The 22,427-nt window shown below is 48.3% G+C and overlaps 1 long non-coding RNA gene across 1 annotated transcript; it reads right to left on the reverse strand.

The window, feature by feature from the left end:
- Nucleotides 1–12,657: 12,657 nt before the first annotated feature.
- LOC142072325 (uncharacterized) lies at nt 12,658–15,124 on the reverse strand. The gene is made up of 2 exons (XR_012668718.1): nt 14,986–15,124; nt 12,658–12,881 (listed from the first exon to the last, which is right to left on the reverse strand). It is a non-coding gene; the product is annotated as an uncharacterized LOC142072325 (long non-coding RNA).
- Between the last annotated feature and the right edge of the window lie 7,303 nt (nt 15,125–22,427).

Genomic DNA, 22,427 nt, shown 5'->3' on the forward strand with positions numbered 1-22,427 from the left:
GACAGTGTTGGCCCAGGGATTTAAAAACTCTCCCATCCTTTTTGGCCAGGCTCTGGCCAGGGACCTACAGGAGTGGGATAATGAGGAGGCTCTCCTTCTGCACTATGTAGATGATTTGTTAATTGCCACTGTGGGCCAAAAATCCTGCCTTAAAGCCACCGTGAGCCTCCTGAATTTTATTGGACTCCGGGGATCTCGTGTAGCACGGAGTAAGGCTCAAATTGCCCTCCCAGAGGTACGGTACCTCGGGTTTCACATACGGCAAGGGGAGCGTCAGCTTTCAAGCGAAAGAAAGGAAGCTATCTGTCAAGTTCCTACCCCAAGTAACCGTAAGCGGCTCAGGGCATTTCTGGGTATGGCAGGCTTTTGCAGGATATGGATCCCAGAGTTTGGACTGTGGGCTAAACCCCTGTACGACTGTGTAAAAGGAGCGGATCATGACCCCTTCTATTGGACCCCAGAGGCTGACAGGGCATTTAAAATTCTGAAAAGAAAATTGATGGAAGCCCCGGCTCTGGGCCTGCCAGATCTCTCTAAGCCGTTTCAGTTGTATGTACATGAACGAAGAGGGGTGGCCCTAGGAGTGCTTACACAGCTGTTAGGAGCATGGAAGCGTCCTGTGGCTTATTTTTCTAAGCAATTGGATCAGGTTGCAAAGGGTTGGCCGGCATGTTTACGGGCGGTCACAGCTACTGCCCTATTGCTTGAGGAAGCCGAGAAGCTAACATTGGGAGGGGTTATGCAAATCTATACTCCCCATATGGTCCGAGCCTTATTGGATGCAAAGGGAGGGCTTTGGCTCACCCAGGCTCGGATTGCTCGGTACCAGGCTAAGCTGTTAGAGAACTCTGAAGTCACCCTACAGCCTTGCCCCTCCCTTAACCCAGCCACCCTCTTGCCAGAAACAGAGGAACAGAAACATGACTGTTCAGAGATCATAGATGTCCAGTACTCCAGCCGTCCGGATTTAAAGGATGTACCTCTCCCAAATGCAGATCATGAGTGGTACACTGATGGTAGCAGTACTGTAATAGATGGGCAAAGGAGGGCGGGTTATGCTGTTGTGACGCTCCATGACACTGTGGAAGCTGAAGGTTTGCCTGCTGGGACCTCTGCCCAGCTTGCCGAACTAATAGCCCTGACCCGTGCACTTGAACTGTCAAAAGGAAAGCGGGTCAACATTTTTACTGATTCAAAGTATGCTTTTGGTGTGCTGCATGCTCATGCTGGCCTATGGAAGCAAAGGGAAATGCTGACAGCCCAAGGCTCCCCAGTCAAGTACGGGCCCCAAATCCTCCGGCTCCTAGAAGCCATACAACTCCCCTCGGAAGTGGCGGTGGTACACTGTAAAGCCCATCAAAGGGAGGATCAAGATGTGGCCAGAGGTAACGCCCGGGCAGATAGAGAGGCTAAGCATGCTGCCACCCTGCCATCCTCTCAGGCTGAGAACGCCCATATACATGCCCTTATCCCATCAGTAGGGGAGCTTCCAACCCCTCAGTACTCTGGGGAGGAGAGACAGCTAACTGACAAACTCTGTCTCCGGGAAAAGGAGGGATGGCTCCATTCCCCAGAAGGGAAGGTCCTCTTACCAAAGGGCCTAATCCGGCCAGTGCTGCAGAAACTACATCAAACCACTCATGCTGGCAGGGAAGCACTTATCCAGCTAATGGGAAAATACTTTATCACTTCCGGACTCCGTCCCCTGGCTGCCCAGGTACAAGCGGACTGCTTAGTCTGCCAAAAGAATAACCCCTGACTGGGACATCCTGTGCCACCAGCTGCCCTAGAACCCACTCCGGGCCCCGGACAAGTGTGGCAAATAGACTTTACTGAGTTTCCCCGGACCCAAGGGTTCAAATATCTCCTTGTTATAGTGGATCGGTTCAGCGGATGGCCAGAAGCCTTCCCATGCCGTAACTGCCCTGCCAGAACAGTGGCCCTCAAGTTTGTTAAGGAGCTCATTCCTTGCTTTGGACTCCCCCTGTGGATGAAATCTGACAATGGGACACACTTCACGTCAAAAATCATTCAAAGCATCTCACATGCCTTACAGGTCCCCTGGAAACTCCATACGCCCTGGAGACCGCAAGCCAGTGTTGTAGTGGAGCGTACCAATCAGACCCTTAAACGGCATCTTTCAAAAGTTAGCCAAGAAGCCTCACTGCGATGGCCTGATGCTTTGCCCCTCGTCCTACTCCGTATCCGCGTTCTCCCAAAGGGTAGATTAGGGCTCAGTCCCTTTGAAATTATGTTTGGAAGGGCATGGCCCATGAATGGCACCCCGGTTCTGTCAGGGAAATGGGAGTTGGGTAATGTTTTTTTGTCACAGTATATGTGTTCCCTGTCTGCTGTTCTCTTGTCTCTTCACAAGCATACCAAGGATTCCCAGCCTCTCCCCTTGGACTCTCCCGTTCACTCCTTACAGCCCGGTGACTCTGTGCTTGTTCGCACCTGGAAAGACGAGCCTCTCCAGGAAAAGTGGAAAGGACCCTATACCGTCCTGCTGATCTCCCATACAGCGGCAAAGATTGAGGGATGCAAGAACTGGATCCATCATTCTCGTCTGAAGGCAGTACCTGCCCCCTCGTCAGCAGAACAGTGGACCGTCCAACCTGCTGACTCCTCATCTAGTGACGATCTCGGGCTAAAGCTACTGTTAAAAAGACACAAATAGCGGGCACCTTAATGCTAAAATGGGCCCACCCAGGTATTGGAGACCTTGGGTTGGGAAGACTCTGGTAATAATTAATTGGGTAACATTGTTATTCTTTGTATTGGTATTTCCAAACTGTGCATATCGGGAGCATAACTCCTTTGTTTTGCTTGCGCACCATGTTGCTAATTTAACAAACCAGACTGATTGCTGGGTGTGTGCTCCAACTCCACTATCCCCCAAAACGGGAATGCCCCTTGACATGCTGCCCTTGACCCTAGCAGAATTAGCCACCACCAAAGAGCAGGAAAGAACGAACTCACCGTTCTGGAACAAGACCTCTTTACAGCAAGCCACCTATCAGGACCAGGAGTATTCAGTTGCAGTACTCACTAAGGGAGTGTTATGTTTTACCCAAAACCAATCTGATCACTATGGGCATCCTGTGGAAAAGAGCTCCTGTGTTATTACACAGTGGGCTGATGGGTATTAAATAAAGACCAACAGGGAAGGCCAACAGTGTGGGTGTAATGGTTCCTCCCCTTTTAGGGAAACACTTACAAATAATCTTACCACAAAAAAAGGGGTTTGGAAATGTAACTTGCCGTCCAGTTAATATCTCCAATGTAGCAAGCCAATGGTGGGTTTGTAGTGGTCCCTATGGCAAGTGTAATTTGAACGGCACAATTAGAAATGCCCCCACTTGTACCCAATCAGAAGGATGGGATGCCCCCCTAGGGGCATATGAACTGTTTGGAAAAGCAGCCTTAAATATCTCAGGAATCCCCTTAAGAAACAGTCCTTACTGGGCCCTACAGGGTCACTATTTTGTATGTGGCCGAAAGGCTTACAAGGTGCTGCCAGCCAACTGGACAGGTAGCTGTTATATAGCTCATGGAGTTCCTCATCTTTCCATAACTGCCACACTGCCCAAAGAAAAGATTAAAAATGCCCGAGACACCTCTGTTGAGTCACGAGAAAAGACCCTGCGGCGACTGACTAAGGCATTGGAGGGCAATATGAAAAATCCCCTCACAACCGAGAAGCTGGTAGGGTGCTCTGTACTGGGAATAGCGCCACTGTTTACCGGGCCAGCCCTGGCATGCATAGGCCACTATACTGTAAGGCTGCAGATGGTACTTGAGAAAGTGGCCTTAGAGTTAGAGGACTCGGTTAGTGATTTAGGGTCAGCAGTAAAAACATTAAATAAAGAGGTACAGCAGCTCAGGACGTTTTCCCTCCAAAACAGGCTGGCTTTGGACTATCTCTTGGCATCCCAAGGAGGGGTTTGTGCCCTCATCGGGCCCCGATGTTGTGTATATGTAAATGATAGCAGTTATGAGATCTATGAAAAGGTGGTACAGGCTGAGGCCCATGCCCGAGCCGGAGCACAGGTTGCCTATACTGCCCCAGAGAACGATTGGTTGCAAACCTTGTTTTCAGGCTGGGGTTTGTTGTCTTGGCTTGGCGGTTTATTTTTAGCCTGCTATTGAAATTTCTCTTTCCTGTATTGCTTGTATTACTGGTATTATGCTGTGCGGTATCATGTGTCAGGGCCCTTTTGCAAAAGTTAATAAGTCATTCTCTTCAGGGCTATCACAAAGTGCTTATGCAAAGTCATATTGTAAAGAAATAAGTAGCCCAAGTGAGAAAACTCAGAGCCAAGGCTGTTGAGTGTTCTCAAAGGGGGGAGTTGTTGGGAACACTGGGGCATGGCCACTAGGTAACTCGAGGGGATGGAAGACCACGAGTGTCGATGAAGCCCCCTCGCACTAGGCCCCGGTGTCCTTGGCCCCCCACCCTCCTGCCTGGAGGCACTCGCAGCAGCTCTGCGTGCTAGGCCCAAGTGTCCTTGGGGCCCCCCCGCCTGGAGGCACACACAGCAGTTATGCTGAGAATCTGCAACAGTATGTTGCAGAGTCAGACTGCCTGAAACTAAGCAAGGCCAAACAGGGGAGATATGGAAGAACAATGCTGAATAAAGCAGCTTTATGTATAGTTTAACAAATGATACAGAGAATCAGGGAACTAGCTGGGAACTGGATTGGCTGGCTATATGGATACTTGGAGCAGCTTGCTATTGGATAAGTATGCTGGGAAAAAGGATGTATAAAAGCCTGTGTAACTTCCTGCTCTGTTGTACAGGATTTGAGATTCAAATCTCCCTGTACCTTTTTGAAGCTTCAAATAAACTTTTCTGCTTCTCCACCCCATTGTGATTATTGGGTGTAGCACACCGGGTAACAAACCAACTCAAGCTGTTGTTCAGCCTCTTGGCACTGGGTGCCGGCAACACTCTTAAGAGGTGTAATAGCTGTCCTGGTTGGTAGCTGTTTACAAAAATAACTTTCTGTTGAATGAGTTGAGGGGAAAGCCTGTATAAGGAATGTTTGTGGGTTTTGTCCATTTTAAAATATGGAAATGCCAAATGCTCCAGGAAAATGTCTAAGTCAGTGCCCAAACTCACAAGGTGTAGCTCACCCGATAGGGCACCAGTGCACCACTTGCAGCATCTTGGGCTTTTCTTTGCAGTTTCATAGTCAGATATTGGATAGACGTGTCCCTGTTTAGCTTATGACATCAGATGTGATCACAGCATGAGATGGTGCAGCTCCAGGCGCAGGTGGAATTCTGCTACATTCTGTAGTTCTCAATGGTCAGTGATTGGCAGGTAAACAGCCACAGGCTGGGATCTGTTTAGATTTCCCTGCGACTAAGTGCTCTGAATCTCTCTTGCTCACTGCAACCCGCAGAGCCCCTCAGTGCCAACTGGCAGGGGGCCCACTATTCTTCTCTCATGTGAGGCCTGACACACTCACCACCCCTAACACACTGTTGTCCTAAAATGTATCCAGAAGGTGTCTTGTAAGGTATCATATAAAAACTGGTGACATACTGGTCATTAATAGGGCCCGTCTTTTCTGGCAATGAAAACAGAGTAATTTCAGATTTTAAAGCTGTCTATTTCGGATAGGCATTATAATAATACAATATATACATGTACTATTTTCCCCCTGTATTTCCAATTTTCATGTTGTCATGCAAACACACCAGTAATTGTGAGCCGTTGCTTTGCTGCTGTCACATCGCTGCTCTCTGCCCTTTGTTTTCTTTTTTCCATTGCTGCAAAATGACGTGGGCCTTCCATGTCGCCGACTATACAGTCCTTTTGAACACGGCCAAGAACTTTGCTGCAGATTGTACCATATAACTTCCCTCCACCCACATGGAGCACATGTTTGCCGAATTCTTTAACTCTAGCCTAAGCCTTAACCGTTTTAGGCATTGGTAGTAAACAGCTTTGAAGGGCCAAAGCACAAGGTGGAAAATCAGAAGGAATCGGCATGCAGGAGGATCAGGGAGGGGCTCTAGCTGTGGGGGAACAACACTGAGCCTGCAGGCAGCTGGGGCAAGGTCCAGCTGTGTGCAGGAGCGAGATGTGAGCAGGGTGCCTACAGCCAGCTGTGTGCTGGGGGAGCGGGCAGGAGCCAGCTGTGCAGGGGACAGATTCTGGTCACTAAGGGCTAGAGCCAGGCCAGCTGTGTGCAGGGTAGGTGAGCGGGTCAAAGGTGCTGTGGATGTTGCCAAGAGCAGGTGCAAGCACCGTCTGCTCAGCAGTGTGGCCGAGGGAGTCCAGCGCCCCCCTGCCAAGTGCCCTGCTCGCCCAGGGGAAGTTCTGTGGCAGTTTTGTTGAGCCCAGGCCTGTGTGAGGAGGGAAGTTGGCGGCGAGTCTCAGCACCAGTCAGCCCCAAGCCTCTGCCCTGCACTGTTGGGAGGAGGCGGATATTTCCTGGCAGAAATCTGGGGGGTGGCTGTCTCTTGACCCTGTGTGCCCCCACCGTGCATTGCCTCTGATTGGCGATTCCAGAAAAGAAAGGTGATTTCAGAAAAAAAAACACGACCATAGCGACAACTTCCAGAAAACACCGGCCCTAGTCATTAATGTTATTGTGTGAGGTATGTGTGGTTAGTGTGGAAAGAATGATGTAAGTTTGCCGAAAATATATTCCTAAAATACGTTCAGACCAAGCGATCTGAGGAGAGCGGATAAACAAGCTTGTCGTAGACAAAAGAAAGTTGTTTCACCTGTTTGCCTGTGTCTCCAGTAAATTGAGCAAGGTGAGGCCAGAGACATTGGAAGTACAGTTACGTCTAAAGTAAACAAAGCAATCAAGCTAACAAGTGGCGGAGGAAACAGCTTAGTGAGCATAGCTGGGGGCCGAGTCTGCACCCTCAGGAAGTCTTCCTGACTCTTGAGACAATGGACTCTGGATAATATAAGACAGTGGTCTCCAACCTTTGTATGCCCAAGATCACTTTTTGAATCTAAGGGCGTGGCTACACGTGCAGGTGTAGAGCGCTGTGAGTTAAACCAGCCCTCGGAGACCGCAGCAGGGAAAGCGCTGCCGTGTGTTCACACTGTCAGCTGCAAGCGCAGTGGCGTGGCCACATTTGCGGCACTTGCAGCGGCACTGGGAGCGGTGCATTATGGGCAGCTATCCCACAGAGCACCTCTTCCCATTCTGGTGCTGTCCCTTGCGGAAAGGGGGTGGGGTGGGGTGCAGGGCATTCTGGGTCCTGTCCCAATGCCCCGTGATGCATCACTTCGCCACCCAGCCACCCCTGTGCTTCCGTCCACATTTGGCGCCATCTTTCAACGGTTTTGGAACTGTTAATTACTGTCTTCTCTTTTGGTCTGCGGGAATGGATCCTGAACTTGTGAGGAATATTCTGATGGGTCGCACCATCACGTCACGAATGGCAGTCGAGTTACTCCTTAAGCTACAAAGTGACAGTGACGAGTCTGACGATGATGTCAACTCACGTAACGCATACGACACGAGATTGCTTGTGGCATTCACGGACATGCTCACCGCCGTGGAATGCCGCTTTTGGGCTCGGGAAACCAGCACTGAGTGCTGCGATCACATCGTCATGCAAGTCTGGGACGACTAGCTGTGGCTGCAGAACTTTCGGATGAGGAAAGACACTTTCATGGGACTGTGTGAGGAGCTCGCCCCCACCCTGCGGTGCAAGGACACGAGATTAAGAGCTGCCCTGCCAGTGGAGAAGTGGGTGGCTATTGCAGTCTGGAAGCTGGCTACTCCAGACAGCTACTGATTGGTCGCTAATCAGTTTGGAGTGGGAAAGTCGGCCGCTGGAATTGTGTTGATGCAAATTTGCAGGGTCATTAATCGCATCCTGTTCAGAAGAACTATGACTCTGGGCAACGTGCATGACATTGTGGCTGGCTTTGCACAAATGGGTTTCCCTAACTGCGGAGGGGCAATAGATGGGACGCATATTCTAATTCTGGCACCAGACCACCTAGTACATAAATTGGAAGGGGTATTTCTCTATGGTTCTCCAGCCGCTTGTGGATTACTGTGAGCATTTCATGGACATTAATGCAGGCTGGTCCGGAAAGGTGCATGATGCATGCATCTTTCAGAACACAGGCCTGTTCAGGAAGCTGCAAGCCGGGACTTTCTTCCCAGACCAGAAGATCACCGTAGGGGAAGTTGAAATGCCCATTGTGATCCATGAAGACCCCACTTACCCTTTAATGCCGTGGCTCATGAAACCCTACACAGGGAGCCTTGACAGCAGCAAGGAGTGGTTCAACAGGCTAAGTTGGTGCAGAATGACTGTTGAGTGTGCTTTTGGCCATTTAAAGGGCCGCTGGCGCTGTCTGTATGGGAAGCTGGACCTGGTTATAGCCGCGTGCTGTACCCTCCATAACATTTGGGAGGGGAAGGGTGAAAGCTTTACTCAGGCATGGACCATGGAGGTTCAACACCTGGAGGCTGAATTTGAACAGCCAGAGAGCAGGGCTATTAGAGGGGCCCAGCACGGGGCTATAAGGATTAGGGATGCCTTGAGGGAGCAATTAGATGCTGAAAGCCACCAGTAATGTTTGGTGCCCTGCACGGGAGTGAAGTACAGTTGTTCCAATGTTAGTAGGCATCTGTGTTTGCTACGTATCATGCACTGACTTGCAGTGCCCGTTGCTTTTCTGGACTACAGTTTTTTATTTAATGCAATAAAGAATGTTTTCAAAGCCAAAAAATTAGTTTATTGAAAAGAAACAACTGCTTGGGAAACGGAATTAGCTTGCAGAACTCATTGCCACAAGACATCAGTGAGTCCAAGAGTTTAGCAGATTCAAAAAAGGGATTGGATGCTTTTGTACAGTAATCATGATGATTAAAATAGTGTTTTGGAAAAGAGATAAAACTTAGTAATTCAGGAGCGGAGTAACCACCCCTCTACACAGCAATTGAAACTCAGCAGGACACACACCCTGAGGCTAGAGAGGTGCTTTTTCTTTGTCCCATGAAATTCCATTCAGTCTTGCCTGCATTATCACCACATTCTTTCACTCTCCTGCATTCCTTAGGAAAATGCTGGCAGTAATAGCACCACCCTCTGTGCTGGCCACTGTAGTGGGGGAGGGTGGGGTAGATGGGCTCAGCTCCTCTCATTTCCCTCCTAACACCCAATACCTAGTTCTAAGATCCCAGCGCCTCCTCCTGAGGGCCAGTAGTGGTATAGACTGAATACCCAAACTGCACATTCCTGTTTGGCAAACACTACCTCAGCTCCAACTACTGCCAGAGAGGATGAAAGCTCACCCGAGCTGACCGTGCCACCCAAACAGGGTGGGGAGCAAGATGTAGCTGCCTGATGGGTGCGGGGAGGCGGTGACTGTGTTTATTGATCAGGAGTACCTGCTGGTGGGGGGGGGGGGGGGGAGAAATGGGTCACAGGCAAGGAGGGAGCTATGTTGACCTGTGCATGGGCTCTGTCACTTATGGCCTTTCAAACCTTAGACCTATCCCTGTAACCTAACTCCTAAGCAACTTGTCCGTGTAGAAATGAAGTCTCTTACACTAAGGCTCAACACACTGAGAATGATGGTAGAGGGGACTCTGAATTGGAACCAGAGCATTAGGTTGTGCTGAATGTTGTTTGTGTTGCCTGGAACGTCAGGACGAGGGCTGGAGGAATCATCGTATAAATAAGAACTGACCCTCAGCCATCGCCTAAAACGCAAATCAAAACCAAACACTTTTGGAGTCTTAGAAACCTGTGGTTTTTTTTTTTACTTCAACTCTTCCCTGCACTTTCTAGTTTAGTGGGCAGCGGAAGTAAGACTCTGTCCTTGTGATATTTTGGTCAGAACTAGAAAGCACTGGATATCTCATTAGAAAGCCTCGTCCACTGAGCTTTGCAGTCTGATATTACTAGAGCAAAGAAGTTAGCCTGAAAGAAAGAACAGTCTAGAAGTTAATACCACAGACCTGGGAGTTAAGAGATCTGGGTGATTTTCTTTGTTCTGCTACAGACTATTTGAGACTGTGGGCAAGTCACTTAAGGTCTCTGTACACTGGTTTCTCCTGTAAAATGTGGATCATAAATACTTAGTTACCTCAAATAGATGTTTTGAGGTTAAATTATTAGTGTTTGTAAAGTGCTTTGTGGTCGAAAGATGTTGACGTTCCCAGCCCATAAAATGGGGATAATACTGCCTTTGTCTGGTCTATGTAGAATGTAAACTCTTCAGAGAAGAGATTTAGAGCACCTAGCACAACAGGGCCCTGATCTGTTTTGTGGTTTCTAGATGCTGCTGTAATACAAAGGCTAAATAAGTGCCATTTATTTTTATGATCTGAAGTTTGAACGCCTTTGTAGGGTTGCTCATTGCTATTTTTAAAGCACTAGATTTGAGGGCATATTGCCATGACAACATCCCCACTGGCACCTTTGAGGCAGGGAGGTTGTGTACACTTGCTCCTTAGCTAGGACCTATTGTATGGAATGTACATGAAGGCAGGCTGACAAAATGCCAAAGCAAAGTTTAATTGGCCATGAAAGAATGGCTCATTCTCCTGTAACCTGAATCTGATTAATTCCTATGAGAACCATTTCAAACAATGACCTTCCAGGTGGAGTGGGTTAACTTCCATCTGGTGTGAGGATTTAGAAACTGCCTGCATTGCTGATACCCCTTCCATAGGATTTGTTAGTCAGGTCCCCAACTATCCTGGCATCTGCAGCAATTTATGAGGCCGAGGCCCCTACCGGACGAGGCAGTCCCCACTGCTTCCTATTCAGTTTGTATGTACAGTAGAACCTGAAGAGTTTCGCACATCTCGGGAATAGAGGTTGTTTAGAACTCTGAAATGTTCATAACTCTGAACAAAACATGATGGTGGTTCTTTCAAAATCTTACAACTGAACATTGACTTAATACAGCTTTGAAACTTGACTGTGCAGAAGAAAAATGCTGCTTTCCCTTGATCTTCTCTATCTATCTATATTTAGTAGTTTACATTTAACACAGTACTGTACTGTATTTGCTTTTTATGTTGAGGAGGTGTGAGCCGGAGCGACATCGTGCATCGACTCTGAGAAAGGGACTGAGATACTTTTTCCGTTGGACCACATGAACTGGAACCATAAACTCACTGAATGTTAAATCTCCCCAAATGAGGGTCAATTCATCCTCCTCATCGTATCCACTCATTATACTCCACACCTGAACATAGCCATCATATGAACAACAGACATTGAGATATGAGGGTATGTACTTTGACCTGTTAACCTTTTACCCCCAATTGGGGATATTGCAGATTATGTATTCCTTATGCCATCTGATCTTAAACCAAACTTTGCACCCCTTGATAATCTGTACGTTACTCCCTGATAACCAGAAACTTCTACACTTAAACTCTGTACTGTTCACTTTTTTTTAAACATCATCTTAATAAAATCTGAATGCAGGAGTAGTGAAATGTTGTTCTCAATGTTGTTGTCTTTGTCTGAGTAAAGGGGAGCAGAACTGTGCTTCCCTGCCCAAATGAGGGGGTCACCCTCAGCTGAAAGGACCTCATGCCAGACCCCTGTGAAAGCAGAGAGGGATGGGGACAGGTGTCCCAGCCAGGATTCTCCCCACTGTTCAAAGACGGAGCTAAATCTGCTCCATTAGGAGCCTTTTGTTATTTTAAATGCTTAAAAGAGCTGACAGACACTTGTGGGGGACAGCTTCTCTGCCCAGCCTCAGAGCTGAAAATCACTAAGAGCTGGGTGGGTGGACCCTCAAGAGACTGAGCTGCAGAGGTCACAGCAGAAAGGCAGGTGGCAGAAAGTGACCAGAGGAGCAGAATGAGCGGCTGGCAGGGCGGCCAGCGGAGGAAGTGTTCAGATGGCAGAGCAAGCAAGGTGCCTTCTTCCCTAGGTGGAAGGTGAACTCCCACAGGTCCACCTCTGAACCCTGGGTCCTCGCCGACCAAGGGCAACCCCGTGAGTGGTGTATGGTGAGTGAGCAGAGAGGGGCACAAAAAAGGAAATTTTGGTTGTAGAACTCAAGAACATGAGGCAGAAGGCACTGCCCCACGCACTCTGGGGTGAGTGTCCTATTCACAGTTTTATGATTAGGAATCCTGCTTGTGGCATTTTTTCTAATTAATCGACTTCCCTCCTTTCATTAAAAGTTTCTTTTCTGCACTCAGACTCTGTGCTTGCGAGTGGGGAAGTATTGCCTCACAGAGGCGCCCAGGGGTGATGTGTAATTTTCCCAGGTTATTGGGTGGGGACTCAAGCCAGTTCTGTGTTGCATTGTTAAAAAGGAACCCTGAGATACTGAACCCAGCCCTGGTTGCTGCTGGCTCCATCTGAGCGAAGGGTTAATATATCTCATCTGAAAGATGGTAGCTCCAGCAGCCCAGCACCTGCTCACTCCGCTAAGGCCACTTGCTGCCGCACACTGGATTTTCCTTAGAGGTTTCCCATTAAACTACTCATGAGGGCTGGAGGATCAGCAGATATCATGGGATCTGGCAGTGAGAGCTCATTCTAAGGTGGTATGGCTTGTGATAAGGCAAAAGCACTTTAAATGCTGTTCTACCTTCAGGAAATGCCTCTAGACCCCTTCTTCCATCCCCAAAACTGTACAAGGGAGCATATGAAACTCCCAAAATAAACTGGAAATGAAAATGTTGACCGCTTTTGACTTGCTATTTATTTAAAATCTTTAACATGTTGCAAAATGGTAGACGTTTCAGCAGGTCCAGTTGATGTGGTCACAAGATAGGCAAGCCTTCAGACACAACTCTTCTAGGGCAAGTTTTTCCTGATTTGGAGAACAGATGTTTGATAGGCTTCTTCCTTTGGGGCTGCATGGCCAAAGTTGTAGCAACAGGGACTTTGGAAGAGGATGGGGCTTGTGAGGAGAGAGAAATACATGAAATGACAACATAACCTACTGCATAACTCACTTGGATTTGTTATGTTCATGGCACACAAAAGAAGTTAAATAAAAATAATCTTGCTGGAAAGTTGCAATGTAACCATACTTTTTCTGAGAATCAGAATGATGACACACAAGAACCCTAAAACAGAGAAAACAGGCTGCTCCCTAAAAGAGGCACACCTCACCCGACCTGACTCGAGGCTGTCTGTATGCAGACTCCCTGCTGTTGGGCCTAGATCGCACGCTTCCCTACAGAGCCCCCTAGGCTACAAGAAGGACCAGGAAAACCCCTGAAATTTCAAGTGACTGATCACAATTTTAGTACCGTTTTCAATACACCACGCTTTTGATCAGAAGATTGAGGGTTTTGAGTCCTTTTCTGGTGGGCTATAGCGGTAATGTAGTCCAGTGGTTCAGGGCGCTGGCCCAGGCCTTATGAGGACTAGGCTTGATGCCTGATTCTTCTGCTGATCTGCTGTGTGAGACTTCAGGCTGACACTCTGCTTCTCTGTGTTTTTTAGTGTTTCTGATCTGCAATAACCTCTTATCCTGACTCAATTCTTCTTTATCTGCTGTTTCTTAAGGATATTTACTTCTGCATTTTATCTCTGATCAGGCTAGTTTCAATTACCCCTCCGTGTTAATGCTGCTCACAAGAGTAAACCATAAGGAGTGACAGGAAGGGGAGAGGAAATTAAATGAGTGCTGGGTGTCGTCTCAGTAATAAGGTGCATAGCTTTAAACTTGAGTCACTTTATTGATATGGCAAGGTGCTTAGGTACTAGTAAAGTCAGTACCTGGAGGGCCTGATGATGATAACATCTACCTCTCAGGGTAGAGCCAAGAACAGAGTCCAGGTCTTCTGAGTCCTAGTCTAGCTTGCCCTCCTGCTTGACTGCTCTACTCTGAAGAGACACTCAATCCTCATCTTGTGTAAATACATGCGGCTCCGTTGAAGTGGCTGGAGCTACGCCCATTCATGCCCGATGACGATCTGGCTCCAAGTAGCTATTTCCCAGTTTTGTGGTGGTGGTAATGAAGTGAAATGCACTGTTGACTTTTGTATTGCTCTCCATTTCTGGGTCCCAATTATGGCTGGGTGGAAAAAAAGAACTCCGTTTTGTGCCTGATTTGGAGCAGGGACTTGAAGCTGGGTCTCTCACATCCCTGGTGAGTGCCCTAATTGGCAGGCTGTTGGTTATTCTGGAGTTCCTCGCTCCTAAAATTCCACCCTGGTTCTGAGAAAGCTTCACCAAAATGGAGATGTTCGCATGAAAAGTTTTGTTTTTGACAAATTGTCATCTTCCACACACCCCTCCCATCATCACCAAAAAAAAAAAAAAAAAAAATTGTCAAAATGCCTGCCCAGCTCTGGTCCTGATTCTTCTGCAGCAGGATATGAGTGATTCCCGTCAACTTCAATAGTATTGCAATGGGGGAACAAGGCCACTTTTGCCACCTGTTCTCTTCTTCTCCCTGAATGTATACAGTTTTTCTTCCTGGTTTTTGTCTGGGGATAGGGATGTTTCTCTTACAGCTTCCAATAGTTGGAGGAAATAGCTTCTCCTTTAGGAGAGTGTCTCTCACCACTTCTTCATCATGACAACAAAATATGCACTAGAAACGGGGCCAACACAACCCACCCTCTCAGATCCAAACAGCCCCACAGCCTGGAGGATTTGCATCCAAATCTGAATGTTGTGGTTTGGGCCCATCTCTGCTGTGCCCAGGGGGCTAGATCCAGAGGAGCTATGCTGTCTTGTGCCATGTGAGGAATTATCTCTTAGAGCAAAGCCAGAACCTTTGGGAGAGATGATCAGGGCTGTGACCTTGTGTAGCTATTCTCATGAAAGAGAGTGTGGCAGAGTTCTTTCTGCCCAGGAACCCGTACCAACATGGCACTGGTACGTTGGGGGCGGGGAGTACCCACTGTTCAGCACTATGCTTCAGTTTTAAAAGTAACTCTCCGAGTTCTCGCTCTCCTGTTTTGGGGCTTCCCCCTTTTCAGTTTCAAGCTTCCTCTGAGGCATAGATATAACTACGGCATTGTGTTTCAGTTTCCATGGGTACTTACCAGTCTAATGCCATGCTTGAGGGGTCACTTTCTGAGCTACACTCCATTCCCCCTGGCTGCGGATGGGCACTGAAGTGTTTGGCTAGCTCACTGTCTCTGAAATGCTGCCTGAAACTCAGGAGAGACTGTGCCAAGTACACCTGACTCCACCAGGTGTAAGCAAATGAGACCGAGACTGTCTTGGCAGCAATACATCCCTCTGTATTTTAAAGGGCCGGTGTGCTCTCCGGAAAGCTGGCATTAATTGGGTCCCTGAGATGGAAGGTCTGCCAGAAGGGAGACTGCAGTGGTAGTAAGTGGCTGTATCGTCTCTACCAGGGGAGCCTATGAGACCTGTGTAGCCCAAAGAGGGGGCAGTGCTCGCTGAGGAGGGCTGCAGCCAGGGTAAGCACTGATTCAGTGTAGCCCAACCAGCTGTGGCTGCTATGGAGCCAATATTAACGGTGCCCCTACCTAGTGGAAACTCCAGTGTGGGACAGGTGGAGTGACACCCTTGTCAACAAATGGCGTCCACCCTCCACATGGAACCTAGGTGACCCAGCTGGTGTAACTTATACCTCCTTGCCCCAGCTTCAGTGAAGTGAGCTCATAAGTAGACTTCCAAAAACAGATCACAGAAAACCTCCCAGTTACAATGTGGACCTGTTTTGTCTGCAGCTCTGTTCCCTGGCAGCAAATAAATAGGATCAATCCCCTCCAACAGCTTGTCTGAATGACAGCAGAAGCAGTTCAGCTGTTCTCTCTGTGCCCGGGGGTTTGCGTCACACACAGCCTGGACTGCCCCATGATGCAAAATCCAGGGCGCCTGGAGAGTCTCAGAAATGCTGAAGGCATCCGCTGTCATTCAGACATAGCAGGGAGGCAGGACTCCATGCACTCATTTACCACACACACAAATTCCCCCGCTCACACATGGTTATTTTTTTTCACTGTGCAAACCCCGCTCAGCAAACATTGCTACAGCCCTGCCTACACCTCTCACCTTGTTTACACCAAGGAATTTTAGAAAGAAAATTCCCATCAGGGCTACCTGGAGTTCAGCAGTAACAGCACTAGTCCTTCTGGGAGCAATAGCATGGACAAGGTGCTGGCACTTTGCTTCTTGGCCAATTCAACTGGCAGTTTGTTGGCTGGTTTGGAAGTTTACTGACTGGCCACTGTTTTCTTTCCTCCTGCTTTACAGAGACCGTTGCTCAGGTTGTTGTTTTGGTTAAACCATCAGAACTCCTGAAATGGATGGAGTGAGGTATTTTTATATTTAAAATTTAGTCTCCTGTGAAGTGCTTCTCTCTGTTCAGACTCTGGCCCTGGTAGAAACCACTTCCACAGTTTCTTTATCTGTGTTTAGGTTAAGGCCGTAACAAGGGGAATCCCTTGCACTTCTGAATGGCCTCAGCGGGGAGAGACGACCATCTCTGCATAGTCCATGTGACTGTTTCAATATTGCCAACTCCAAAAGTTCAAAAATCACAAGTCAGCCCCAAAATCCATCAGGTTTTTGTGTTTTTTTGGGAAGTCTGTCTTCTGAGTTTTGAACTCCCTTCCACCCGTGTGTCTGAGTGTTGCCAGCGCTCACTGTACTCTATGAATTCGGGACTTTGGCCGTACTGCAGGAGCTCTTGCTGGGAGACCCAGCTGAGACCAAAACACACGTCTGTGTGAAATACTGCGGTGCTTCCAGCTTCTTCCCAAACCCCCAAATTCTGATTACGCCTGTGCCCCACATCTACCCATCCCAGCAATTAATTATGCTCCCCAAACCCTCACATCAGTTCTACCCCCAGAGCATCTCTGCTCCTCTTACATTCCCCCCTGCCCCATTCCCAGACCTGGGAGAGCCCCTCAGGAGTCCTTCGCTTCCCCCCACCCAGGTGTTGCAGGGATGGGGAGGGGAGGGTGGAAGAGCAGAGGAGTTGACTCACTTCACAGGAGGGGAGGGGGGAGCAGAGCCACTCTGAGCTGTGGGGATCTGTCTGCTTCCTCTCCCGCCCCGGCCCCCATCATGTGAAGGTAGTACTGGCTGCTCCTTCTCATCACTTCAGAGGATGGAGTTTTTTGGGAAGGGGATATATGGGGGGAGTACTGCCTGCCCCCCGCAGCAATTCTGACTGACTGCTCTTCCCCAGGAGGCAGGGAAGTGGGGAAGGCAACCAGTAGGAGAGTAAAAAGAAAAGGAGTACTTGTGGCACCTTAGAGACTAACCAATTTATTTGAGCATGAGCTTTTGTGAGCTACAGCTCACTTCATGGGATGCATACCGTGGAAACTGCAGCAGACTTTATATACACACAGAGAATATGAAACAATACCTCCTCCCACCCCACTGTCCTGCTGGTAATAACTTATCTAAAGTGATCATCAGGTTGGGCCATTTCCAGCACAAATCCAGGTTTTCTCACTCTCCACCCCCCCACACAAATTCACTCTCCTGCTGGTGATAGCCCATCCAAAGTGACAACTCTTTACACAATGTGCATGATAATCAAGTTGGGCCATTTCCTGCACCACACTTGTTCAAGCAGGAGCTAAAATTGCTTCCTGGCCATTGGGAGTGTTGGTAACATTGTCTAATTCCGGTTGTTGGGTTTAGTGTGCAGGTGCTAGGTGATTGATATACAGGAGGTCAGAGTGGGCGATCTGGTGGGCCCTTCTGGCCTTAAACCCTGCCTGTGGCTCTACGACACTGCTAGCTTCCTGTTACGATACTCCATGCTCCTAATGTCATGGACCCTCAACCAATCCATCTGAGTCTTCTTGTTTGCACTTTCCTGGCGGAGGAGATCTTATTTGGCAATAAAACCTAAGCCAGAGAAATGACCATTGCAAAGAGAGGTGCAGGATGAAGGGACCAAACTCCTGGAAAATTGTTTTGGAAGAGAGATTCTCCCTGCAAAATGTTTAGGACCAGATCCCAAGCCCTCAAATCTGATGTTTTTGCACTCTGGGAACTGCCCTAACCAGGAAACCGGAATTCCCAGTGCCTAGGGGAATCCCTGAATGCTCTGAGACCATACTAATTAGTTCTGTGCTACCTGATCCTGACTCCCCCTCCAGTCCCACTGCAACAGAGGGGGTTTGCTGGAGCTGGAGCGCGTGTGGCTAAAGCACATTGTTCTATGGCAATACCAGGGGAAATAGCCCTTCCAGATGGCCTTAGTTAGAGCAACACTGAGAACCAGGCCCCTGGCTACCCCTAGAATCAGGGCCTTGGATGGAGCCGAAGGACAGTGGAAAGCCACCTCTGCCCCATGCCTCTTCAGGTCCACTGGCAGGGGGAAAAGGGGGAGGATATGGAGTGGACTTTTCCAAAGTGCCTAAGAGATTTAGGAACACCAGTCTCACTGAAAGGCAATCTGACTTGTGCCCCTACATCTCTAGGCACCTTTTGAGAATGTCCCCAATGGCCCTGAAAATCTACAAACCCTGAACTCTATCCCCCTTCCTGCTTTGACACACTCTTGTGAAAGGAGAGTATCACATATTTGGAATTCCCTTAGCCCAGTCTTGTATAATTGCCCAGAATTTACCAGTCCAGGCACAGAATCAATCTGCCTTTCCTTTACCAAGATGAGGATGGGAAATGAATGAGGTTTTCTTTGCCTCTCTCACAAGAATAATTTTGTACAGCTGCCTCAGTCTTCTGAAACACCCTTGTTTTTTTCATAGGAGGGCTTCATTTTGTGATACTGCTTAAAATGCCTTGGCAGATGGAGCCAGTATTTTAAGGAGCTGAAGTCAGTGCAGTGTTGAAGTCAGTGCAGTGTTCAACTGACCTGTTGAAGTCAGTGCAGTGTTACCAACCCCTCGCCTTAAAAAAACCATGAGTCAATCCCCTGCCCAATCTTGACTTTAAATAAAAAATTGGGGAGGTTTGTTTCGTGTTTAGGGTGCAGTTTGGTCAGATTTCCAAGCTTTTCTCTGCAACCACAAAGGCTAGAAACTTACTTTTTAAAAAAAAAAATATTAAAGCTGGCATTCTCCCATAATCATGTGACTCTAGAAGCTGGGGCTTTAAGGAAAAACAAAAAATGTCATGAGACTTGTGATAAAATCATAAAAGCAGGCAACACTTCCATGGGAATCTTTCCATAGATTTCAGTGGGCTTTGGATTGGGCCTACAATGAACAGGGGTTCCCCAGGACTGTCCTTTCTGCCCTCTTTTACCATGCTGGCTGACTCTTTTAAGGCGAGTGTTGGTGTAGCCGTGTCAGTCCCAGGATATTAGAGCAACAAGGTAGGTGAGGTCATATCTTTGATTGGACACACTTCTGCTGGTGAGACAAGCTTTCAAGCCACCCAGAGCTCTTCTTGTTTCTCTCACGAGCAGAAGTGGGTCCAATCAAAGATATGTCCTTACCCACCTTGTCCCTTTAAAGGGAGTCAGACTCACCCTGGCCTGTGGCCTAGCAGCTATCCCCCAGCTGGTTCTGATTTGGCAGCTTAATTATAATTAGTGATCCCAGCTGTGAAAGGGTCAGGATAGACTACATGAAGAGGGAGAATGCGGTGAGGTTGTAGGGAGATATTACTGGCTGAAGAAGGTCACCAGGATGGAGTTGTACCCTGTGGTGAGCGCTGGAAAGACAGAGAGGGGGTGTTCCAGGGGGGTTGATATTCCAGAGATGGTGGGAGGAGTTAGGGGAGAGGCTGTGTTAAGTTCAGGCTCTGAGGAAGCAGCACAAAGGGGCTTAGGGGCAGAAAGTGGTCCAGGGAAACAGCTGTGTATCTGAATGAGTAGACCTAACTGCTTAATACAAGGTCCCTGACCTGGAGCTGAGGTTGGGCCTATTCCCCTACCAGCTCCGAGGAAGGGGCATGCAAGTCTGATGTAAGGGCTATTGTGTGTTCAGGGTGGGGCTGAGGATGGAATGTGAAGGACAAGCTGAGGAATAGCCCCAGCCTCCTGTTTTGGGACTTTCATTTGTACCTTTGTCACCTGGGAAGGGGTCTAGATCAGGTGTTACTTAGCCAAGGAGAGCTGAGTTGTGGACAGACTCAGGCCATCTCAAAGTCCTAGTGAAAATGAACAGGGGTTCTAGGGGTGCAGACCTCTGCAGTGCCATGCCCTGATGCCAGGGGGTGCTATGGGAGATAGTAACTGCTTACCCCCTGGCAGGAGTGAGGCTCCACAGCTACTCTGAGGCAGACTGGTATAGAATGGCTTCACTGGAACCAAACGAATGATGCAAAGATTTACAGGAAAAAAATAGCAGAGCAATGAGGAACCCCCTGCTGTTTCTCAGATGTTCTTCTCAACTGCTGGAAATGGCCCACCTTGATTATCACTACAAAAGGTTCCCTCCCCCACCCCGCTGTCCTGCTGGTAATAGCTCAACTTAAGTGATCACTTTCATTACAGTGTGTATGGTAACACCCATTGTTTCATGTTCTCTATGTATATAAATCTCCCCACTGTATTTTCCACTGAATGCATCCGATGAAGTGAGCTGTAGCTCACGAAAGCTTATGCTCAAATAAATTGGTTAGTCTATAAGGTGCCACAAGTCCTCCTTTTTCTTTTTGCGAATACAGACTAACACGGCTACTGCTCTGAAACCTGTCATTAAAACTTAGCCCTGGTCTACACTAGGAGTTTAGGTTGAATTTAGAAGCGTTAAATCGATGTAAACCTGCACCCGTCCACACGATGAAGCCTTTTTTTTTTTTTTTTTTTACTTAAAGGGCTCTTAAAATCAATTTCCTTAATCCACCTCTGACAAGTGGATTAGCTCTTAAATCGGCCTTGCTGGGTTGAATTTGAGGTACTGTGGATGCAATTAGATGGTATTGGCCTCCGGAAGCTATCCCAGAATGCTCTGTTGTGACCACTCTGGACAGCGCTCTCAACTTGGATGCACTGGCCAGGTAGACAGGAAAAGGCCCGCAAAGTTTTGAATTTCAATTTTCTGTTTGCATGGTCACCTGCAGCTTGCCACGCTGGCCAGAGCTCATCGGCAGAGGTGACCATGCAGAGCTCATCAGCAGGGGTGACCATGATGGAGTCCCAGAATTGCAAAAGAGCTCCAGCATGGACCGAATGGGAGGTATGGGATCTGATCGCTGTATGGGGAGAGGAATCTGTGCTATCAGAACTCCGTTCCAGTTTTCGAAATGCCAAAACATTTGTCAAAATCTACCAGGGCATGAAGGACAGAGGCCATAACAGGGACACGAAGCAATGCCGCGTGAAACTTAAGGAGCTGAGGCAAGCCTACCAGAAAACCAGAGAGGGAAATAGCCGCTCCGGGTCAGAGCCCCAAACATGCCGTTTCTATGATGAGCTGCATGCCATTTTAGGGGGTTCAGCCACCACTACCCCAGCCGTGTTGTTTGACTCCCTCAATGGAGATGGAGGCAACACAGAAGCAGGTTTTGGGGACAAGGAAGATGATGGCTCACAGCAAGCAAGCGGAGAAACCGGTTTTCCCAACAGCCAGGAACTGTTTCTCACCCTGGACCTGGAGGCAGTCCCCCCCCAGACCCACCCAAGGCTGCCTCCTGGACCCACCAGGTGGAGAAGGAACCTCTAGTGAGTGTACCTTTTAAACCATGTATAGTATTTTAAAAGCAAGCATGTGAAAGGATTAATTTGCCCTGGCATTTGCGGCTCTCCTGGATGTACTCCCAAAGCCTTTGCAAAAGGTTTCTGGGGAGGGCAGCCTTATTCCACCCGCCATGGTAGGACAGTTTACCACACCAGGCCAGTAGCACGTACTCGGGAATCATTGTAGAACAAAGCATTGCAGTGTATGTTTGCTGGCATTCAAACAACTTCCGTTCTTTATCTCTCTGTGTTATCCTCAGAAGAGTGATATCATTCATGGTCACCTGGTTGAAATAGGATGCTTTTCTTAAGGGGACATGCAGTGGTGCCCATTCCTGCTGGGCTGTTTGCCTGTGGCTGAACAGAAATGTTTCCCGCTGTTAGCCGGGGGGGGGGGGGGGGGGTGAAATGCGACCTTGGAACGAAAGCACATATGCTGTGCATATAATGTTAACAGCAAGGTTTACCGTGAAAGAGTGTAGCCATTGTTCTAGAAAATGTCTTTTAAAATACCACTGCCTCTTTTTTTTCTCCATCAGCTGCATGTGTTTCAATGATCACAGGATCTTCTCCTTCCCAGAGGTTAGTGAATATTAGAAGGCAAAAAAACCGCACTCGTGATGAAATGTTCTCTGAGCTCATGGTGTCCTCCCACACTGACATAGCGCAGACGATGTCAGAGTGCAGGAAAGCACAGTATGACCGGGAGGAGAGGTGGCAGGCTGAACAGAGTAAGTGGCAGGCTGAAGCTCAAATGTGGCGGCAGCATGATGAGAGGAGGCAGGATTCAATGCTGAGGCTGCTGGAGGATCAAACCAATATGCTCCAGCGTATAGTTGAGCTGCAGGAAAGGCAGCAGGTGCACAGACCGCCGCTACAGCCCCTGTGTAACCAACC

Source organism: Caretta caretta, chromosome 6 (assembly GCF_965140235.1).
Source record: "Caretta caretta isolate rCarCar2 chromosome 6, rCarCar1.hap1, whole genome shotgun sequence".
NCBI classification, from domain to species: Eukaryota; Metazoa; Chordata; order Testudines; family Cheloniidae; genus Caretta; species Caretta caretta.